The 14,000-nt window shown below is 35.9% G+C and overlaps 1 protein-coding gene across 4 annotated transcripts in view; it reads left to right on the top strand.

The window, feature by feature from the left end:
• The first annotated feature begins 6,145 nt into the window (after positions 1–6,145).
• LOC106083172 (sphingomyelin phosphodiesterase) overlaps positions 6,146–14,000 on the top strand; it is a 42,078-nt gene continuing 34,223 nt past the window's right edge. For 3 of the 4 annotated variants that reach the window (XM_013246040.2, XM_013246038.2, XM_013246041.2), the window contains exon 1: positions 6,146–6,752. The gene's annotated coding sequence lies outside the window, so the exon portion shown is untranslated. The remainder of the gene's footprint in view (positions 6,753–14,000) is intronic. The other variant, XM_013246039.2, reaches the window with a different exon arrangement.

Genomic DNA, 14,000 nt, shown 5'->3' on the forward strand with positions numbered 1-14,000 from the left:
ACGAACGAAACCACAAAAATTTTTCAAATATCTATTCTAAAGGAAACTTTGTAAAAATGTGAATTTTGTAGAAAAATTTTGTGAAATTTTGAAGAAAATTTTAGGAAAATTATATTTTCATAGGAAACTAGCTGAAACCGATACACCCAATTTTTAATATTCGATAATCAGACTCGTACTCTACTCTCAAATAGCTTTCACCGGAGTCCCATACTGTCCCGATTGGGCCTCTTTGATTTTAGGCGGTACTTTTGGGGCGGTTTCGGGTCTGGGGCGGCTCCCTAGATACTTGGATCCAATTTAAAATATCATATTCATACTCTACTCCCGAATATCTTTCATATTTGCAAATTTTGCCCATGAACATTCCACTAAAGAACAGGGGCAAACTCCTCACATATCAATGAGTGCAGTCCGATTCAAGTTTCCAGTTCAATGGTAAGGGGCCTCCTTTTTATTGTCGAGTCCGAACGGTGTGCCGCAGTGCGACACCTCTGTGGAGAGAAGTCGTACATGGCATAGTACCTCACAAATGTTGCCAGCATTAGGAGGGGAGGTGGACCCCCCGACACTTATGGTGACATTTCAATGCCAAGTTCGTATCTTCTCTTAAATACCTTTCATTCGATACCCATATTCCCCCAATCGGTAAACATGTCCGTTCGGGTGGGTTTGGGGAGGGGCGTCCCCCCAGGTTATTTAACACCAAAATTTTTTACCATGTTCATATTTTTGGGAAACCATAAGGTGGCATGCAAAATTTCGCTTAAAACGATGCACCCATCTCCGAGATTTGGCGTTTTTGAAAAAGGGGGTATGGGGGAGGGACCGCCGCCCTCTTTCCGTTTTTGAGTCTATACGGAACGGAACGGAAAGCTCAACAACTTCGTTCCCATCAAAATTTTTCAACATTTTATTTCTATAAAAAAATTTTAAATTTTGTCAAAATTTCATTTCTATAGGAAATTTTGTCAAAATTTCATTTCTAAGGGAAATTTTGTCAAATTTCATTTCTATAGGAAATTTTGTCAAAATTTCATTTCTATGGGAAATTTTGTCGAAATTTCAGTTCTAAGGGAAATTTTGTAAAAATTTCATTTCTATGGGAAATTTTGTCAAAATTTCATTTCTATGGGAAACTTGGGCAAAATTTCATTTTTATAGGAAATTTTGTCAAATTTCATTTCTATGAGAAATTTTGCAAAAATTTAATTTCTATAAAAAATTTTAATTTTAAGCTCAACATCTTCGTTCCCATCAAAATTTGTCAACATTTTATTTCTATAAAAAATTTAAAATTTTGTCAAAATTTCATTTCTATAGGAAATTTTGTCAAAATTTCATTTCTATGGGAAATTTTGTCGAAATTTCAGTTCTATGGGAAATTTTGTCAAAATTTCATTTTTATGGAAAATTTTGTCAAAATTTCATTTCTATGGGAAACTTGGGCAAAATTTCATTTTTATAGGAAATTTTGTCAAATTTCATTTCTATGAGAAATTTTGCAAAAATTTAATTTCTATAAAAAATTTTAATTTTAAGCTCAACATCTTCGTTCCCATCAAAATTTGTCAACATTTTATTTCTATAAAAAAATTTAAAATTTTGTCAAAATTTCATTTCTATAGGTAATTTTGTCAAAATTTCATTTCTAAGGGAAATTTTGTAAAAATTTCATTTCTATGGGAAATTTTGTAAAAATTTCATTTCTATGGGAAATTTTGTCAAAATTTCATTTCTACAGGAAATTTTTCAAAATTTCATTTCTATAGGAAATTTTGTCAAAATTTCATTTCTATAGGAAATTTTGTCAAAATTTCATTTCTATAGGAAATTTTGTCAAAATTTCATCTCTAAGGGAAATTTTTGTAAAAATTTCAACTCTAAGGGAAATTTTGTCAAAATTTCATTTCTATAGGAAATTTTATCAAAATTTTATTTCTGTAGGAAATTTTGTAAAAATTTCATTTCTATGGGAAATTTTGTCGAAATTTCAGTTCTATGGGAAATTTTGTCAAAATTTCATTTCTACAGGAAATTTTTCAAAATTTCATTTCTATAGGAAATTTTGTCAAAATTTCATTTCTATAGGAAATTTTGTCAAATTTTCATTTCTATAGGAAATTTTGTCAAAATTTCATCTCTAAGGGAAATTTTTGTAAAAATTTCAACTCTAAGGGAAATTTTGTCAAAATTTCATTTCTATAGGAAATTTTATCAAAATTTTATTTCTGTAGGAAATTTTGTCAAAATTTCATTTCTATAGGAAATTTTGTCAAAATTTTACATCTATGGGAAATTTTGTCGAAATTTCATTTCTATGGGAAATTTTATCAAAATTTCATTTCTATAGGAAATTTTATCAAAATTTTATTTCTGTAGGAAATTTTATCAAAATTTTATTTCTGTAGGAAATTTTGTCAAAATTTCATTTCTAAGGGAAATTTTATAAAAATTTCATTTCTAAGGGAAATTTTGTAAAAATTTCATTTCTATGGGAAATTTTGTCGAAATTTCATTTCTATAGGAAATTTTGTCAAAATTTCATCTCTAAGGGAAATTTTGTAAAAATTTCAACTCTAAGGGAAATTTTGTCAAAATTTCATTTCTATAGGAAATTTTATCAAAATTTTATTTCTGTAGGAAATTTTGTCAAAATTTCATTTCTATAGAAAATTTTGTAAAAATTTCATTTCTATGGGAAATTTTGTCGAAATTTCATTTCTATAGGAAATTTTGTCAAATTTCATTTCTATGGGAAATTTTGTCAAAATTTCATTTCTATAGCAAATTTAGTCAAAATTTCATTTCTATAGGAAATTTTGTCAAAATTTCATTTCTATACGAAATTTTGTCAAAAAGAAGTTTTTTTTATAGACAATATTCTCAAAATTCCATTTCTATAGAACATTTTCTAAAAATTTTGTATCTTTTCAAAATTTCAATTTTGTAAAAAATTTTCTTAAAAATTCTTTTTCTGTAAGAATTGTTCTCAAAAATGTCAACTAGAATTATAAGTGCATGGCATATATTAATAAAAAATTATTTATCCAGCAAAATCTGCAAAAGTATGTAAAATTTTTTTATTATCGGCGATAACATTTTATATTTAAGTTCTTTTTTTAAGAAAGAATACTGACAACTGCAGCCAACCCCGAAAAAAAAAACTTTAATAAACAATTTTATGACAATCGGGAGTTGTAACAATTGAAGCAGTGAGTTACATTCTAGTTTTACTGCTGTTTTTCACAATATTCTTAGTTCCTGTCAAATGAAAACATGCAAATAAAGTGAACATTTCTGGGATAGTGTTACTGCCTCAATACACTTAGAAACTATATGCGTTTCTTTAGTTTGATCACAAAAATTATTTGTTATTGGATTAACGACCATAGACCAATGGGTTTTTATTTCTAGCTTTTTATGTTATTTTGAAAATTTTATTGCTTTAACATATTTATTTTTTTGAATTTTTATTAAAGTATTTTTCACAGTGTATGCTTTAAATTTGCTATAGTTGCAGTTTTCAATGTGTTTTTGTTTTAGATGTTCTGCCCCCCCAGTTGACACTTGTGGCATGGTATTTATAAAACATTTTTGCATGTTTTGCTTGGGTGACATTTCAGATTTCTTCTATTCTTCCCTCTGGCGCCTGTTCATATTTTGGTTTCATTTTTTTTTCTGTTGTTGTTATTGTTGTTCTATGCTGTACAAATTCATATTTTATTATCTCATGTCGTTTGCATCGAAACATATAAAATCTATAGCATATTTTTGGGCAGCAAACACTTTAGCAATGTAGGATCAGAGAAGGCAAAAAGAGCATGGCATGGCAACATTGCCACTCGTGCATGCGTTGACTTTGCGTTCTCTTGTCGTTATCTGATAAGGTTGTGTGTGAATGTTTGCTTATTTGCACTGTATGCATTGCACATGTCAAATGTTTATACAAAGTTGATATTTCTTCAGGCCAAATATACACTCACACACACACACACACCACCACAAACTCAATATGACCACAAGACAAGAAGATATGATGGCATGCATAGTACTCGCACAGACTACAAGATGCTGATATCAGAACAAATATGACGAAGTGGCAATTTAGTTTTTACTTGTTTCTTATGCATACATACATGTGCAGCTGCTTAAATCACATGGTGTTTTTACATATGAAGATATTGAAGGCTAAAATTTTAAACTAAAAATGTGGATACTTTTAAGCATGACAAATTGTTTTAAATACAAAAAAAGTTTAATTTATTTTAATCTTTTAATGAAATAAAATTTTCAACCAACATGTAATTGGTAAAAATAAGAATGAAATTTTTGTTTTAAGGGAATTTTACATTTTTTTGCCTATTTCACTTTGCATTACGAAAACAAGACAAAAAGTGTTATAAAAAATTGTCCGTAGGCGAGTAACAGCTGAGAAATTTTGAACAGGATAAAAAGATAGATTCCAGAATGAAGCGAGACGGAGGAAAAAATAAATGAAACGTGGTATATTAATTATTTAAAGAATTTTAGTAGTTCATAGAATTTCTTCAATTTTTTAAAAAATTTTTAAAAAATTTAAATAAGAAATCTGAAGATGGAAAACGGAGCTTTATGAGTTTTCTTGGTCAATATAAAGACATAAGAAACTTCAAAAAGGGTTGGCAGACATCTTACTCCATTTTTATGGAACAATCTATGTTCAAATTTTAGCTCTTCTGAAGATTATATATACCCAACACCACCATCGTAGCGCAGAGGTCAGCATGTCCGCCTATGACGCTGGACGCCTGGGATCGAATCCTGGCGAGAACATAAAAAATATTTCAACGGTGGTTATCCCCTCCTAATGCTGGCGATATTTGTAAAGAACTATGCCATTTGAAGAAATGGTATGGCAGCCATGTAAAAACTTCTCCCCAAAGAGATGTCGCACTGCGGCACGCCTTTCGGATTCGGCTATAGAAAGTAGGCCACTTATCATTGAGCTTGAAACTTGAATCGGACAGCTCTCATTGATATGTGAGAAGTTTGCCCCTGTTCCTTAATGGAATGTTTATGGGCAAATTTGCATTCGCACACCACCGTTGTGGTACAGGGTATTATAACTTAGTGTATTTGTTTGTAACACCCAGAAGGAAGAAAGATAGACCCATTGATAAGTATATCGATCGACTCGGAATTACTTTCTGATTCGATTTAGCTATGTCTATCTGTCTGTCCATGATAATTTGTGTACAAACTACAGGTCGCAATTTCCATCCAATCGTCTTCAAATTTTTGTCATAACCCATAAGCCTTTTGAAATTGGTTCAGATTTCGATATAGTTCCCATATATATGTTCGTCCTATTTTGAGACATATTACAATAGTGCTCATTTGTTAACCGATTCTCTCGAAATTTGGCAGGAAGGATTTTCTTATGACTCCTATTATTACTGGCAAATTTTATAGAAATCGATTTTGATTTAGATGTAGCTCTCATATATGTATATCGTCCGATTTTCACTTCTAGAGCCACTGAAAGCGCATTTATTGACCAATCTTCCCAAAATTTTAAGCAACACTGATGACTACCACAATATCTATGGAGTTTGGTCGAAATCAGTTTAGATTTAGATATAGCTCCCATTCACATGTTCGTCCGATTTCGAGAAATATTGCAATAAAGTGCTCATTTGTTAACCGATTCCCTCGAAATTTGACAGAAAGGACTTTCTTCAGACTCTTAGTAATAGTCGTAAATTTCATAGAAATCGGTTCAGTAAACCCCCTTATCTAACATAAGCTGGCATTTAAAAATATCCTTTTTGGACTATTTTTTTTCCTATTAGGCATAATAAATATTGCTACTATTATGCACACATTGGTTGTAAACAATAAACAAAGAGTTAGCAACACGTGCTTAGCTAAACTTTCTCTTTAAATTTGTGGCAAACTTTCTCTTTCTCTCTCCCTCTCTCGCTGTACCTCTCACATATGCTCTTCCAAGCATTTCTCTTGCAAACTCAGCTTAATAAACGCAAAAAAAGCTTAGGCTAAGCTTTAAAACTAAGCTTTCACCACAACTTTATGTGCGATGTTAGCTAGGCGAGTGAGTGAGTGAATGTGCAACAGCGACCAGGCGAATGTTACATGATCAGTGCCTCATGCGAGCATTAGTCAGTTGTGCACGGCAATTCTTTGAAGGCGGACGTTCTCTGGGATAAAAACGGATTACAGCGGTACACGAACGAGTAGACAGTGTAAACATACATAGCGGTAAAGTGAAAATTTAGGTCTTTGTTGTTGTTCCTGCTGCTGTTGCTCATTGCCGATGTTGATGTGTTCGCATGTGAAAACAAACAAACACTCAATGCGAGCCAAATGTGGAAAAGATACGGAGAAAAAAGAGCATAACAACAACAATAGCAGTCAAACAAACAAAGAAATTTAAATTTCATTTAACAAATATTTGAATTTAGAAAAAAAAGAAAGAAAAAGTTCGTAGTCTACGCAATAAAAGTGAATTTAACAACAACAGAAAAAAATAGAAATAAAATATTGAGCCAAGAGATGATAAAGTGATTTCTATAAAAAAAAATAGTGGCTGTTCACAATAAAGACTTTGCAAAATACAACAACAAGTAGTATTTGAATCAAAAGGAATGCCATTTGTTGCTCCTCATTTTTTCATCTAAATAGAGATAATAAAAGTGCAGTGACAACAACAACAACAATAGCAGCTGTAACAACACTCTAGTTTGATTAAGGTGAGTGCGAGAGTAACAAACCAATGACTGCCGTCAGCCATATTAAATGAAAAACAATAAAATAATAGAGAAATTGATGCACCTTAAACAGCAGCATAAGATGTATCTGTGTGAGTGTGTGTGGTCAATAATCGACAGATACCACTTGTTTGGCAATTATATCCTCGCCTGCAATTCAATGTTAACAACCTGTCTGTCAGACATAATCTTGTCTTGTTAATAGCATTAAATTCACATGGGTGGGAAACACTCTCTGGCGCTCTCTCGTTCACGCCCTCCCTCGCATAGACAAATAGGTATAGCGGTTTTCACTCTTGAGCCATTGCATGATTTTCGCGCCATCAAAGGTAGCTAGACAAATGTTCTAGCCTTGCCACACATGTTCCACACAAACACACAAACATTTTCGTACTACATGTTCATGCATAAAAAACATTGCCAACCAGCAGTCATTGTTGGTTTAAGCTGACAAGGTCTACTGGATGAAAGTAAATTTGTGCAGACGGCCTTATAAAGACAAGTTATAAAATTCATAAACATTAAACACTTGTTGTTGTTTTTACTTAAATTTTTTTTCACTTTTTTAAATGGGAACAAATTCGTGGCTACTTTTATTTCTGGGTGTTGCCTTTGTGGCATAGCAATACAAGATTTATGTGTGTTTTTATTTATTTTTTTCTAGTTTGCCTGATGCAAGTTTTATTCAACTTTTTCTTTTCTTTCTTTCATGCCCAACACACATGTTGTTATTGTTGTTGGGGTATTTTTGCACATTGCTCGTACTCATGCGTGTAGAAATTTGCTTGGGAAATTACCAAGAGCCAATAAAAATAAAACTCATGCGCAACAGCTGTTGGTGTTTACATGATCACGGCATAGCATAGGGTTACCAGATTATAAGGATGAGGATTAGACCGAGTGTTGTTACCAGGGTTGCCTTTTATATTTCGAGATTAGAGAACACCAAAAATATAAATCATCGAAATTAGCTTTATTATTTTTTTGAAGGCCACCGTAGCGCAGAGGTTAGCATATCCGCCTATGACGCTGAACGCCTGGGTTCGAATCCTGGCGAGAACATCAGAAAAAGAATGTGAGCAGTGGTTATCCTAATGCTGGCGACATTTGTGAGGTGTCGCACTGCGCTTGGACTCGGCTATAAAAAGGAGGCCCCTTATCATTGAGCTTAAACTTGAATCGGACTGCACTCATTGATATGTGAGAAGTTTGCCTCTGTTCCTTAGTGGAATGTTCATGGGCAAAATTTGCATTTTGTTTTTTCGAAATATTCCCCATTAAGGTCTATACACTTTTGTATGCGTTTGAACTAACTGTCGGAGCACTTTTACCACTCTGTTTGAGGTATCTAAAAAACATGAATTCTGAACGCATCAATCGCTGCTTCAGGTGTCGTAAAACGTTGACCTCTTATTTTATTTTTTACGTACGGGAACAAAAATAAGTCATCCGGTGCCAAGTCAGGACTATACGGGGGATGATTCATCAAATTGATGATTTGAGTACTCAATAATGCAGATGCTTCGTATTTTTAGACCATTTCTTTCGACCAATCTACATGAGCCTTTTTTTTTGAGCGATTGCCAAATTGTGTGGGATCCAACGCGTCCCACTAATGCCTAAGATTGTCTCAATCTCACTAAAGGTCGATGATCTTACAACACAGCCTCAAAGGTTTTTGGAACAACTGATTTTGGATGACCTTCACATAATTCGTCTTAGAGTAAACTACGACCTCGGCTGAATAGATAGATAGAGCTCGATGGACAGCTCTATCGTTGATTCCCTATGTTTACACTGAACAGTTTATTATCGGCCACATTTTACTAAAAGCTCTTTAGTTATCGAAAATAAATATGCAAAGGATAATTTTGTTCCATATAAAGTAAAAGAAGGCTCAGCGGAGTGGGCCCGATTCAGCTAGTTTTCTATAATTTTGTTGATGAAATTTCTATAGAAAATTTTGGCAGAACAGATTTTGAACTTTTAGGTTCAAAAATAAAATAACTGAACTTTAGACTAAAAAATTATTTTCCCTCAACCTTGTTTTTTTTGGTAGTTTTTCTGCTTTGCGGCTACCTTTCCCATTAGAGTTCGATCACAAAAAACGAAAACTGCAACTTGTTGCCTTCCCTTCCCACTAGTGTTAAAACAAAATTTTATTTTATTGAGTTTTAAAGTTTAATTTTATTTTGAACAATATTTTCACATGTGAATAAACTTTCTCGAAACCAATAGCATGGACATTTGAGTGTATGGTGATATGTGAGTATATGTGTGTGTGTGTGTGTGTATGTGGGTATGTGGCTCCAAATAGGTCTGTTGTATGTAATTTCATTTTGTAAACATTGACAATCTATCAAAATTGATTTAATTTTCAATAACAACAAAAACAACAACATTAAAGCAGTAACAACGAAAACACAGATAACAACATTAAAAGGAAAGGAAGAAAACAACAACAATATCAGTAACAGCAGTAGCACGAACACTCACCCGCACAACCACTCGTACACACACAGAATCATAATAATATTTAAGCAAGGCTTGCCTCAGCCCAAAGTTTACATAGGCTAAAATGCAATTTGCGGCAATGACACGTATTCAATATGAGACACGAGACACAAGACCCCAGCAAGTAGTCATTCGACTATACACTACCTACTATACAACAGCACATCATAATGCAATGCAACATGTTGAAATATTGTTGTTGTCGAACATACAAATATTACGAGCTCACCCTCCTGCCCTCCCTCCACCTCGTACATCTAGTATGCCAGCTCAATCCACAGAGAACTAAGGACCCTAGACTAAGGATGACAACAAAATTACAGCATTGTACAATATTTGCGCTACCCCATTTACATTATGTCACAAGATTGTGTGACACTATCATTGTTACAACATCATGTCCAACGAGTGGCAGCAAGTCAGAGAGAGAGAGAGAGAGAGAGTGAGTCAACGATGATATAAAAACAACTAACCACAGGCCATACGTTGGGCAGTGACGAATCTTGTGTGGCCTGTGGCGTATGAAAGAGAGTTCAACGGAATCACCAAGTTGCAATCGTCCAGAGGAGAACAGGACAGAAAAACCATTATTGGAACATTAACGAATCAACAACCATCCATCCACTCGGTTATCGGGGCGCTCTAGTAGTGCAGGAGTTATTACCACCGAAAAATGTGTCGATGTTTCGGCTAAAACTTGAAATCAGGCTTAAGGTGATAATGCCAACTCATGATTCACACTGAGCCTCGAGATCTTAATAAATGGACAACCATGTTCACGATGGAATTCAAACTCAGAAGTTCCCTTGAACATTCCATAAAGGAACAGAGGTGAGACTTACTCACTATATGACGTTTTGCGGAGAAGCTTATAATCCCAGAACGGATCCACTCAGCTGCCGGGGCGCTCTAGTAGTGCGGCAGTTACTACCATCAAAAAATGCGTTGATGTCCCCACTAAAACTCGAAACCAGATTTAAGGTACTAGTGCCGACCCATGATTCGCGCTGTGTCTCGAGATCGTAATGAATGGACAACCATGCTCACGATGGAATTCAAACTCAGAAGTTCCCCTAAACATTTCAATAAGAAACAGAGGTAAGATTTACTCACAAAATTACGTTTTGTAGTGAAGCTCATAATCCCAGAACGTATCCACTCGGCTGCCAGGGCACTCTAGTAGTGCGGCACTTAGTACCACTGAAAATGCGTTGATGTTTCCGCTAGAAATCAAAACCAGACTTACTGTGCTATTGCCAATGAATCACGCTGAGCGTCGATATCTTCGAGTTGAGCACCTGTAGACCACCATAACGCTGAACACTTGGCTTCAATCCTTGTGAGAACATCAGAAAATTGTTCAGCGTTGGCGGACTCAGCTGTAAAAAGCAGGTCCCTTATTAAAATATAAATAGGACAGTACTCGCTGAATGAAATTCTCGAAGGCGAATTTACAATGTAGAGCTTCAAATAAAAAATATTTTGGAAAGTATCACAAACTTTATGATAACCGCAGCATACTTTCAAATCCTAGGGTAAATATAATGGGGAAAAATGAAAAAATTTGATGACTGCGAGATGGATGAATGGATGAACAGACAATAAGCAAGAGGGACGTTGGTGGCAGTAGTACTGCTGGGTGATATACTGGACTAGTATGTTGGTGTAATCATGTGCTTCATCCTTCTGCGAGTTTGTTGTGTGAATGGTACAACCACTCCCGGCACTACACAAGTGAGGCACAGAGTTATGCGAGATGATGAGGCAGCACATAGCAGTTACTCGAGACCCCTTTAGCGTCGTAAAATATTGATTTTGACAATACTCAACGATTGGAGGTTGGAAAACCCCCTGGTTCCAATGACGGACATAACACTTCGAACTGATGGACATTTTGATGATACGGCCGATGATGTTGATGATGATGACGTTGTTGCCATTGATGGTGACAATGTTGTTTGCGCCCAGTGAATAATTGAAACTTGAAGCTGATGTCGTCATCAGCCAGTCAGATAGTAATGTCACTGTCATTTGCTTTGCCTTACTGCCAGCTAAACCTAATGGGCAGTGTGCGCAGTGTCATATGGCCCAAATGCTATGATGTTATTGTTAATGTTGGACATTAGTAAATGATATGTCAAACTTTGAGAGATCTCAGGTCATGTTGAGAATAATCTAAGCAGAAAGGTTATCAGAATTCGTAAAGGCTTTATAAGATGAATAGTTTATGTTTTTTTATAAACCTTCACTAAGAAAATCACGAATATATTAAATATTTCAATGTCAAGAATGTGCTGTATATGATAAGGTGATCTAAAACTTAAATTCTATTTAAATTTTCTCTAAAGACAAAATTGTCTTGCAAATTTTTCTTAACACAAAACTTTAATTAATTTTTCTCCAAATACAATATTCTTATGAAATTTTCCGTAAAGAAAAAATTTCTAAACGGATACTTAGAAAATTTTGGTGTGAAGACTTCAAGGGCCGTACTTTGGTAGGTTGTACATACATCGAATTCATTGCGAAAACGCATTTATGATTTGAATATGACACTAACCAAGCTCGACAACCTGTCGGCTTGCTGTTCTGCTGTGTTTGTATCTTATGGCAATAGATTTTTTGTCCACGCAACTACAATGACTTCCATGGTATACACAAGTCTCTATGCATCTTTCGGAAGCTGCGATAATAGCTCCGATTTTTTTTATTTTATAATTCTCATTTTAGTTCTCTTTCGACACAAGCTTAATAATCGAATATATTCGATCCATAGGCTTACAGATGAAGTGTGAGATCATAGCCACTGTGGCCATGAGACTTAAGGCGATGGGAATATTGACAGAGGATAGCCGTAGGTCATGCCATCGTAATCGAAGCGACGATAGGAAACCTGGAAGGAATAGAAGAGGTTTACGATTGGATACCTGAGACGACCATTGAGGTCGAGTGCGGTGCACTGCTGCTGGCGGCACAGTCGTGGATTGATGGAACTCTGCGATTGTCTTCTGTAAGATCACGCTAAAAAAATGGATCAAAGCTAGAGGACAGAGTGGACCTGGGGTCTTCATTGAGAACCCAGGGACTGAGATCTGTTTAAGACTACCTGACCATTATACGGTCCTGCAGATGGAGATCCGAACGATCACGGAATGCTTGAGGTGGTGTGGTATTAACGTGAAGACGTCGATTATGAACAAATTTACGGACAAGACAGTAAACTGACCATAAGGGCAATAACAACCAGGGCGGTAAGGTCACGAACAGTCTTGGAGTGTAAGAAGGGTTAATCTCCTTCTATGAGGATGGCACGATCCGCATCGTTTCGGTGCCGGGCCATTACGGAGCAAGGGGTAATGAAAGAGCAGACCATATGGCAGTGAAGGCCAGAGGACTGCTTTCAATAAACTTCGTTAACCCGAGGCTTTTCGGGGCGACGCAGTCCGAGTAAAAGCGTGTGAGACGAACGTGCATTTTACACTGTGGAACAGCCATGCGGTTGGTAGAACGACGAAAATCCTTTGTGGAGATATGGATCATGAAAAGACGAGGCTATTACTGAAAGGATGTAACAAGGATAGTTTTCAGTATCTACGAGCTCATTTATACAAAATCGGTGCGGCAGGTGATAGCATGTGTGGGGCATAAGGGGAGGATGTTGAGACATGTCACCGTCTAGCTTTCGCGGCTAACAGACACCTGCGTTTAGGTGGGGACACAATACCAAACGTGATCCAAGTTAGGGGCGTGGCGTGGAAAACAATTTGGGATTTAGTAAGTAGCAAGGAGTTCCTGACTTAGATTTTTTTTTTCGAGGTCACTTTTTAGTGCGCACAACAAGCCGATAACTGGCTTAGGGCGGATTAATATCCGCACCCTCGCTTTTTATTTAAAATCTTTTTAAAAGGGTTTTTAAATTCGTTGGAATAATTTTTACTAACAAATTTAAGAAACTGGAAGTTGTTTGGCAGAAGTCGGTTTTCTAATCACGAAATTTTATTTTCAAAATCCCAAAACACGGTTTTCATATTATTAACCGAAAACCCGGTTTTCATGAACCTAAAACCTGAATTTCGGAAATCGAAAAAACGATTATTATAAACCGAAATTCCGGTTTTTATAACTGTCCACGGCCGACACGGGATATCTATGAGCACCACACACAGGCTGAAACTTTGAGCTCCGACTTGTGTGGTGTCCATCGTTACCAAGGGAAGCTCAACTGAAAGTAGCTGCAAATGCGGCCGCGGGCAGTCAGCGATTTTTGAGAGGAGAGTCTCAATGAGGAGTCAGGTGGCGCTGGCTCTTAATTAAATACTAAGTGCCAATTATACTCGAGATGACAAGGCGAGTTATTGGCGCCTTCAAATAACTAATGGCCAACATCAGCGTCTGTTCCCAGGTTAGGGTCGGCTGGAGCAGAGCGTCGGATCTTGGAGCAAGCGGCTCGCCACAACGAGGGATATATGTACAATTCCACAATTGTGGAATTGGGCCACTAACAACCCCCGGAAAACTATGAGAACTACTAACACCAGACATGAATTTGGCTGTGGATTTGTGGTTAGTCGGAGACTGAAACACCTTGTCTTCAGCTTTACTCCGGTGGAAGCGAGGCCAGCCACAATCCGCATAAAAGCCAAATTCTTCAACATCAGCCTTACTTGTGCCCATGCCCCGACGGAAAACAAAGACGAGCAGGCCAAGGATATTTTC

Source organism: Stomoxys calcitrans, chromosome 5 (assembly GCF_963082655.1).
Source record: "Stomoxys calcitrans chromosome 5, idStoCalc2.1, whole genome shotgun sequence".
Taxonomy (NCBI): domain Eukaryota; kingdom Metazoa; phylum Arthropoda; class Insecta; order Diptera; family Muscidae; genus Stomoxys; species Stomoxys calcitrans.